Source organism: Callithrix jacchus, chromosome 7 (genome assembly GCF_049354715.1).
Source record: "Callithrix jacchus isolate 240 chromosome 7, calJac240_pri, whole genome shotgun sequence".
Classification (NCBI taxonomy): domain Eukaryota; kingdom Metazoa; phylum Chordata; class Mammalia; order Primates; family Cebidae; genus Callithrix; species Callithrix jacchus.
The window spans coordinates 28,605,937-28,615,633 of NC_133508.1; positions in this window are offsets into that span (position 1 = coordinate 28,605,937).

Genomic DNA, 9,697 nt, shown 5'->3' on the forward strand with positions numbered 1-9,697 from the left:
ACAGACTTTGAAATGGAAAGCTGAAGGGAAAGGGAGGGGATTGAGATAAGATTAATGACCTGCATTAAGGCAATGTGAGCTCTCAAAACACATCCTCAGGCCTGTTGTCAGCCTAGAAGGCAGGAAGCATATTTCACCTAGGGATCACTCTCACTTCACTCTCTCTAGCTGCTTACCATTCTGTTTGTTCTTGTCATTCTGGTGAAATTCTAAAACAGAGTATGAAATTAAGCACTTCCCCCAGCAACTTCATGAATTACATAATAGTGAAAAAAGGAGATAGACAAAAAGCAAACCTGAGGAAGGAAAGGAATGTTAAGGTAAACATAAAGAGAAGTAAGGGCAAAACACCTGGTACAAAGAGGACAAGAAATTCTTTTTTCTCTCTTACTCCCTTAGAATAAGGTAAATCTCTTTGGAGGACAGAGTAAACTTTTTTTTTTTTTTTTTTTGAGACAGAGTTTCGCTCTTGTTTACCCAGGCTGGAGTGCAATGGCGCAATCTCGGCTCACCGCAACCTCCGCCTCCTGGGTTCAGGCAATTCTCCTGCCTCAGCCTCCTGAGTAGCAGGGATTACAGGCACGTGCCACCATGCCCAGCTAATTTTTTGTATTTTTAGTAGAGACGGGGTTTCACCATGTTGACCAGGATGGTCTCGATCTGTTGACCTCGTGATCCACCCACCTCGGCCTCCCAAAGTGCTGGGATTACAGGTGTGAGCCACCGCACCTGGCCCGAGGACAGAGTAAACTTATTGACTAATAAAAAGAGTTTTTAATCAAACCTTTTTTATAACTGTAATTAAACTGTAGTCATAAAATGTGTCCTAAAGTAAGTTCTTCAAGCAAGTAGTTTTGAGATGTAGTATTTTTAAATTGTGTAAAGAAAAGAAGGAAAACTTAGCCTAGTATGAACAAACTGGAAGGAATACCTTCAAAAGTTTCTTCCACAGTAATGCCTGAAATTCCACCACTAACATTCTTTCCCTGAAGTTAAATAATTTATGTCTAATATTATTCTTCTATTCATTTACTCATCAAACGTGTAATCAGTATTAATCATCAAATACTAGACGCTGCAATAAACGAGGCATTCTACTAACCACTCAGAGTTGTAGCCTTGAACAAGACAGATCTGCAGCTATTTTTATCAGTAGAAGATGGACAATGATCCAATAAAAAGATAAACTTGCAGACCGGGATTAGGGCAAAGAAGAAAACAGTGACCAGAGGGATAGGAGACACTCTTAATTTTGGGAAGGGAGAAAGAAATACTTTAAGGAGAAATGATCTAAGAGAAATGCTCTAAGATTTGAGGCAACACCTAAATAAGGAAACCAACTTAGCAAAACTCCAGGGCAGATAAAACAGCAAGAACAAAGGCTTTGAAGTAGGAAGAAAAGTGATGTGTTGGAGGAAGAGAGAAAGCCAGCATGGGTATCATGATGCATAAAGAAGGTGTTACTAGACAGGTGGGAGAAGGAAGTTAGGACCTTGTAGGCAATAATAAGAAGTTTATATCCTGTTATAAGGGGCAGAAAGAAGTTGCTAATGGTGGAGTAAAATTATTAATTTTTTTTTCTTTTTCAGAGTCACCGGTAAAATGAGCATTTATTCATTAAGCCAGTCCATCAGAAATAGATCTAGGAAAAACCTACTATTTACCAGGAATAGGTTAGATCTGTGGCTATAACAATGAATAAAACAAGACTAGCCAGGTTTGGTGGCTCACGCCTATAATCCCAGCACTTTGGGAGGCTGAGCTGGGTGGATCCCCTGAGGTCAGGAGCTCGAGACCAGCCTGACCAACATGGAGAAACACCATCTCTACTAAAAATACAAAATTAGCTGGGTGTGGTGGCACATGCCTATAATCCCAGCTGCTTGGGAGGCTGAGGCAGGAGAATTGCTTGAAGCCAGGAGGCGGAGGTTGCGGTGAGCCAATATCTTGCCATTGCACTCCAGATTGGGCAAGAAGAGCAAAACTCCACTAAAAAAAAAAAAAAGTCATGACTCTGGTGGATCTATAGAGAAACAATTAATGTGCAGGTAATGGGGAATCGAGAGTACTATAGGACCAAGATTGTCCTGTAGAAAAAAATGAGGAATAAGCTGAAGAATCAGTAGGAGCTATCCCAGAGAAAAGGAACAGAGTTCTAGATCCAGAAAACAACAGAAGAGCATTTGGTGCCTGCAAGGGAGCAGGAGATCTAATGCAAAGCCATAGAGACCATTACATGAAGAGTCAACTTTCCCCACATCACAAGCTTGCCTAGCCTAGAGGGGCCCAGAATATTGAAACACATGTCTAATTAGTAACAACATCCTGAATGCTTGGGAGCTGATCAAAATATGAGGAGAAGCAGGCTAGTTTTTGTTTCATATTATCATCTCCTTTATTCCAGGAACAAACGTCACTGAAAATGGTAAATGCCCACTATTAACCATGACAATCCCTTTAGGATAGCAACCATGAGCAGTATTAACCCTATTTGACCAGAACTAGGGCAGAGTTGAAGGCCCTGGAGTAGCGATCTGTTCTATTAGCTCCAGCCTTTCCATCTGCTTCTTGGCATGGCTGTCTTTTCTTTATCAGTTGAGCCTCCAACATTATCAGATAGCTATAAGAGAAGGGAACAAGCCCTCACTATGGAGGGCCAGAAAGAGAAAATGCTGAATATTAGGAAAGATCCAAGTATCTCAGTACATCCAGCTGATTAGTGACAGATGAGTCAAAATTTGCAGCAACTAAATAAATCAAAAAGTAGATTTTAAAATGTGATCTTTGAAATATTTGGCACAATACTTCAAAGCCACTGAAAAGCTATCTCTGCACCCTAATAACAGAGGATGGAAAATTCATTATACAGATAAAAGAGGCTCCACGCAGTAGCCCATGCCCATAATCTCAACATTTTTGGAGGCCAAGATGGAAGGATTACTTGAGGGCAGGAGTTCAAGACCAGCCTTAGCAACATAGCAAGACATCTTTACACAAAATTTTTAAATTAGCCAGGTATGGTGGTATGGAGCTATAGTCCTAGCTACTTGGGAGGCTGAGGTGGGAGGATTTCTTGAGGCCAGGAATTTCAGGCTGTGGTGAACAGAGATCGTGCCACTGTGTTCCAGCCTGGGCAACAGAGTAAGACCTTATCTCTAAGATAGATAGATAGATAGATAGATAGATAGATAGATAGATAGATAGATAGATAGATAATTGATAGATGGTAGATAGATAATAGATAGTTGATAGATTAGATAGATGTATAATAGAACCCAAGGGCAAAAATAAGTCAGTCCTAAGGAAAACCCAGAAACCAGACCTGAAAAGCCAGGAGGAACTCAATGGAATTTTTTCTCCATAGCAGGTGCTCTCTCTATACATCTGCTCTATTCTCCTAGTCTGACAACCAGCTTTCCTGGCTCCTATGTTCCAAGTGTCAGAAAAATGATGTTCCAGAGCTGTACCCACAGGGACTAAATCACCTGCCTAACCCTAACCCTCACCCTAATCATAGATGATGGGGGCTGCAGGGGACCAATATGGCTGCCAGGGCCCATCCCTGTTTATGAGCAGAGGTTTCCCAGAGAAGACACACTGGGCAGATTACTAGACAGGCATTCATTGCACTCCCCCAACAACATTTTCAATCGCCAGTCAACGAGGCTTCATTTCTAGTTACTAAAAGTCTTCACCTGCTGTTTACAGTAAACTGGAGACCTAGAGGACAAGGCTTCAGTTGTCTTCCAGACACCCAGTACCCTTGTCTCTTCCAGTTTGAAGTTGCCATCTTGTTCAGGTCTTCTACTAATTTCCTATTTCCCTGTCTGAAGTGTACCTCCCGACCTCAATGTATTTAAAGAGCAAACACTCCTGCCAAGTCAGTGAATGTTAGTGAACTAGCATGCTGCCCCGGGCTCAGTTGAGACCAACCTGCAGAACAAGCAGGACAGAAGTGTGAAGGGAAGCAGATGGCAAACATGGATCCACCACCATCCTCTCCACAGGGATTCAGGGTGCAGAAATCTGTCCCCACCCCTGGGTGAAAACTTGGGTGATCCCGAAACTTTTCTGATGGCTCACAGGTAATAAAAATCGTTTGGTCAGTTTAAATCACAATATACAGCTTTAGTCAAGAAATTTTAATGTGAATGCCATGGATCAACCCTTTAAGCTTCATTCACAGTTAAGCTTTCCCTCCACTTCCCCAGAAAGAGTCCCCTCCAGGCAAGCTATGGAACTCCAAAAAGGGGGAAAGGATCCTTCTCTCTAACAGCCTAGAACCACCTTCAAATTCAGGTTGCAAAAAGAGGGGGAAGAGTCCAGGGCTAGCGAGTTCATGCTTAACTGGTGCATTGATAGCAGAACTGCTCTCCAAGCCTGAACAAGGACTGAAACATACGCTTCCTTCTTGGGTGCTTTCTTGGGTTCTTAGAGACCCACACTTGAAACATCCAACTTACTTCTCATGACCTGAGTAATGCAATTTTCTCTAACACATCCTCCCTTGCTTCCTCATTTCCCGCAAGCCACTTTATAGAGTCTCCTGTTGCAAGGGAGGGAAATAGTAACTAGGCTCTTCCAGGTGTTCCCTGTAGGCAGGATTTAAACACCTTCAGCCCAGCTCTCTCTAACAAACAGCTGTTATCTGGTCCACCATACTTGACTCTATGGGCGGTAAAAGTGCAGCTGGCTCTGTACAGACTGGTCTTCAGTATCCTCTCTCTTTCTCCACCCCTGCCCCACTGCTGCCTCAAGCCAATACCTTCAGCCTCTCCACTTGAGACTTTGTCTCCAGTTACCGGGGGACACAAATAAAGTTGCCCTCATGGTCCTACTGACACTGCTTCTCTTTAAGGAGTTTAAGGAGGAAGGTCTCAAAGAAGTAGGAGTTACAGAATTGCTTTCTTCAGAGAAAACATCTTCATAGATTCTTTCCTGAACTCCACTTCCTTTGGGTGAGGCACTTTTAAAAGTCACCAAGGGGCTAAGATATTTCCTTTGAAGATTTGCTTCTTGCTCTACAACATTTTAGCACGTCACATCTATTAATTATCTCAGTGGTGGTGCACACCTCAGCTACTCAGGAGGCTGAGGCAGGAGGATTGTTTAAGCCCAGGAGGTCAAGACTGCAGTGAGCTATGATTGGGCTATTGAACTTCAGCCTGGGCAACAGAGTGAGACCCTGTCTCCGAAAAAAAAAAAAAAGCCAACAGCAACAACAAAAAAAGAATTTTATATCTGTTGTCTCTTGCTGCTTCAGTCAAAACTTTCTTTTTACATTTTTCTATATTGATGTGAATCTGTAAAAACTGCTTTTGTTCATTAACACCAAGGACACAGGGCTAAGAAAACTGGAAAACTCTAAAACCAGTCAGAAACTACTATTTGATGATCAATGAGAATGGAACACTCACTCTCGACTGGATGATCCGAGCCTGAGGGTCACTTGACCCAAGGAAGCAGTTTTGATGTCCAGCCTTCAGTTCAGAGATGTAGGGACGCAGCATTCCACATTTAACTTTATAGTCCCCAAGGAAACGGAACTCTGAATCTGTCTGTTACACCAGAACACATGTTAATAAAAATATTACTAAATGTTAATAAAATACTACTCACATCACCTGAGGTTAGGAGTTCAAGACCAGCCTGGATAAAAAGGGGAAACCCTATCTCTACTAAAAATACAAATATTAGCCAAGCATGGTGGCAGGTGCCTGTAGTCCCAGCTACTCAGGAGGCTGAGGCAGGAGAATTGCTTGAACCTGAGAGGCAGAGGTTGTAGTGAGCCAACATGGCACCACTATAGTCCAGTCAGCACAACAGAGTGAGACTCCATCTCAAAAAAAAATGCTACTCAGAATCTTGCTCTACTTTCAGTCTATCACAGCACTGTTTCCTTCCAATTTCACCTAAATTCTACTCTTCTCCCTATTACTCCATGCACCTTGCTTTTTCCTTTGGTGAGACCCTCTGTGGGTCCCTTGGAGCACTCCCCGTTGTTACGAGCTCATGAACCCAACCACGTTAGACTACAAGTTTGTCTCTGATGGTGTTTGGCTGTTGAACTTTATCATTAACAACCTGATATCATCTGGATGTTTTTCCCTGAAAATCTCACACTAAATTGTGATCCCCAGTGTTGGAGGTGGGGGCCTGGTGGGAAGTGTTTGGGTCATGGGGTGGATCCTTCGTGGCTTTGTGCCACCCTTCTGACAGTGAGTGTGTTCTCCAGAGATCTGGTTGAGTAAAGTGTGTGGCACCTTCCCTACCTGCACCCTGGCCTCGGCTCTCATCATGTGATGTGCCTGCTACCCCTTCCCCTTCCGCCATGAGTTAAAGCTCCCGGAGGCCCCCCAGAAACTGAGCAGATGCTGATGCCATGCTCATCCAGCCTGCAGAACTGGGAGCCAATTAAACCTGTATTTTTTTTTTTTCTTTCTGAGACAGAGTCTTGCTCTGTCACCCAGGCTGGAGTGCAGTAGTGCAATCTTGGCTCACTGCAACCTCCACCTCCCAGATTCAAGCGATTCTCCTGCCTCAGCCACCTAAGTAGCTAGGATTACAGGTGCCTACTGCCATGCCTGGCTAATTTTTGTATTTTTAGTAGAGATGGGGTTTCACCATCTTGGCCAGGCTGGTCTCGAATTCCTGACCGCAGGTGAGCAACCTACCTCAGCCTCCCAAAGTGCTGGGATTATAGGTGTGAGCCACTGCACCTGGCCTTAAACCTGTTTTCTTTATAAATGACCTAGTCTCAGGTATTTATTTAGAGCAGTGCAAAAATGACTAACACACAGCCAGTCCTTCCCAGCTCAGGTTCCTGCTTCACTTTCCCACGTTGTGTCTTCATGTCTCCATCTCCTTCTGTTATGTTGTCACACAGACTCATTGCCACCATGGTACCATCACAAGTCACCCAAAATCCTGCAACTACAATTATATAACATTCAAAATACTGTAAACATGTTTATTCCTGCAAATATGCAGGAATAACCATGTTTATAGTTTCAAACATAAGAAAAAACTAATTTCCTTATACCATTAATTTGCAACAGTGGCCAGGCATGGTGGTTTATGCCTGTAATCCTAGCACTTTGGGAGGCCAAGGTGGGTTGATCACCTGAGGTCAGGAGTTTGAGACCAGCCTGGCCGATATGGCGAAACCCCATCTCTACTAAAAACACAAAAGTTAGTCCCAGCTACTGGGGAGGCTGAGGCAGGAGAATTGCTTGAACCCAGGAGGCGGAGGTTGCAGTGAGCCAAGATCATGCCATTGCACTCCAACCTGGGGAACAGAGCGAGAATCTGCCTCAAAAAAAAAAAATTGTAACAGTATTAAAATTACCTGAAGAGTCTTTTCAAATTGTATAAGCACTGAGATGCTAATTCAATCCTTCTTAACATTCTCTCCCCAAATGCCCACATCTGGATCTACCTCATTATAGCAATGATCCTGTGACCCTCAGGTATGTTTGGGAAAAAGCTATAAACCACTTTACCCCTCACGGATCTGATAGACTCCTTATCAGAATTCTATGTCTATAAGTCTAAGTCTATATTAGGTTGGTGCAAAAGCAATGGTAGGTTTTGCCATTTAAAAGTAATGACAAAAATCGCAATTAATTTTACACCAACCTAAAATATTTTTTTCTTAGCTAACGTTACAGGTTTGAGCTTGCTTATAAATAAAAGGAAACTGTCCCCACAATATCAGAGGCTTTGCTTGACTTATTCACCATGGGATCCCCAGTGGCGTACACATTCCAGGCATAAAAGAATCCAGTGAAGATATACTGAACAAATTCATTTGGAATTTATTTTAAAATGAAAGTGTTTTCATCAACCAGTTGTACCTGAGCAAGAAGCATTTATCTAGAGTATTAGCAGTGACTTGATCCATTATATTTATTTTTGTCTATTTGGCAACCCTTCAAGATTGGTTTTCCATGTGGTTTGCAGTTGGCTGCATAGTCAAGGACTTCTGTATGTAAACTGAGCATGATCTAATAACTCTGAGACATAGGGGTGATGAATGACAGCATGATGTGTGGGTGTCTGAAATTGAATTGCTAGCAACCCCATGAATACCTCTCTACCAATTTATATGTGGCCCCCAGCATAGTATGTGATCATTTGTGTTACAGTAACATAGTCAAGAACTTGAATAAAATGCATTAAAGAGACTGAGAATTACTTAAATGCTGGTATGCTAACCTAAGGAGCCTCTGCCTATTTGTGACTTAGTCTTTGATTATTAAAACAAGTTGTCTCCTGTAATACATATGTCCATTTGATTGAAATATACATATAGCTGAGCATGGTAGCTCATACATGTAATCCCAACAGCTTGGAAGGCTGAGGCAGAAGGATTGCTTGAACCTAGGAGTTCAAGACCAACCTGGGCAACATAACAAGACCCCCATCTTTACAAAAATAAAAACAAAAATTTTTATGATGCATAGATATGTGAATACACACACATACACACACACACACACACACACACACATAAAACACTTAGATTCTCATGTCAGATAATGCTCCATCCTCCCTCTTGCCCATGTCTGGAAATCTATAAATTTGAACCAGTTTGGAGTACTTTTAAAACACTCTTCATATCTATAGTGTTTGAAATGGGATTATAAAATAATTTCTTTAACTTGCATTTAGCTTTTTTTAAAAAAAAATGATCAATTTTTTTTCTGGCATGATTATAAATTAAGAAACGTCTACATCATAACAAAAAAAGTCTCATCACTTTTTAGCCATACTCATTATGTAAGAAAAAAATATGTGAACACTTTATAACACATATAATTGGAATAAGCATTTTATATTCAGAAAGAAGGCCAGTGATGGAAACATTGAGGAAAAAAACACATAGTGAGATGAGTCATTCAGAATTTATATTTAATTAAGCTCAGTCATCTTTGTACTTACCATGTTAATCTCCCAAGGGAGCAGCTCAAGCAAAGTGACTCTTGCACTTCTTATGTTATCCTAGAAACTATGCCAGCAGTAATTAATTTGTGCTGACCTGGAAAGCAGAAGCTTCCTTATCTTACTACTTGAAAACTGAGTAACTCCTTATTCCACATTGAAGATTAGGAAACTTGTAAAGATGCGCTATAGCAAAATAGAAAACAGTACCCCCATAGCAGGAGGGGCAGTATGAGGATGTGCACACAAAGAGGATGATTCCAGGACTCCAGCTGCACTCCCAGCAAAGATGTTACTTTGGAAGACGGGACACTTTTGCTTAATTATATCTATTTTCTTAACTCATAGCTTTCTCCTATCGCCTTTATCCCAAAGTTCCCTGTCCCTGGTATATGAGCAGGAAACAAAGGAACTTAATAGTTAATGAGTGCAAATGCTACCATCAAAAAAATGAAACCAAACTGGGTGTGGTGGCTCATGCCTGTAATCCCAGCACTTTAGGAGGCTGAGACAGGCAGATAACTTGAGGTCAGGAGTTCAAGACCAGCCTGCTCAACATGGTGAAACCCCATTTCTATTAAAAATACAAAACTTAGCTGGGCATGGTGGCACACCTATAATCTCAACTACTCAGGAGGTTGAGGCAGAAGAATCACTTGAACCCTAGAGGAGGACCTGCAGTGAGCTGAGATTGTGCCACTGCACTCCAGCCTGGGCAACAGAGTGAGACTCTGTCTCAAAAAAAATAAAAGAA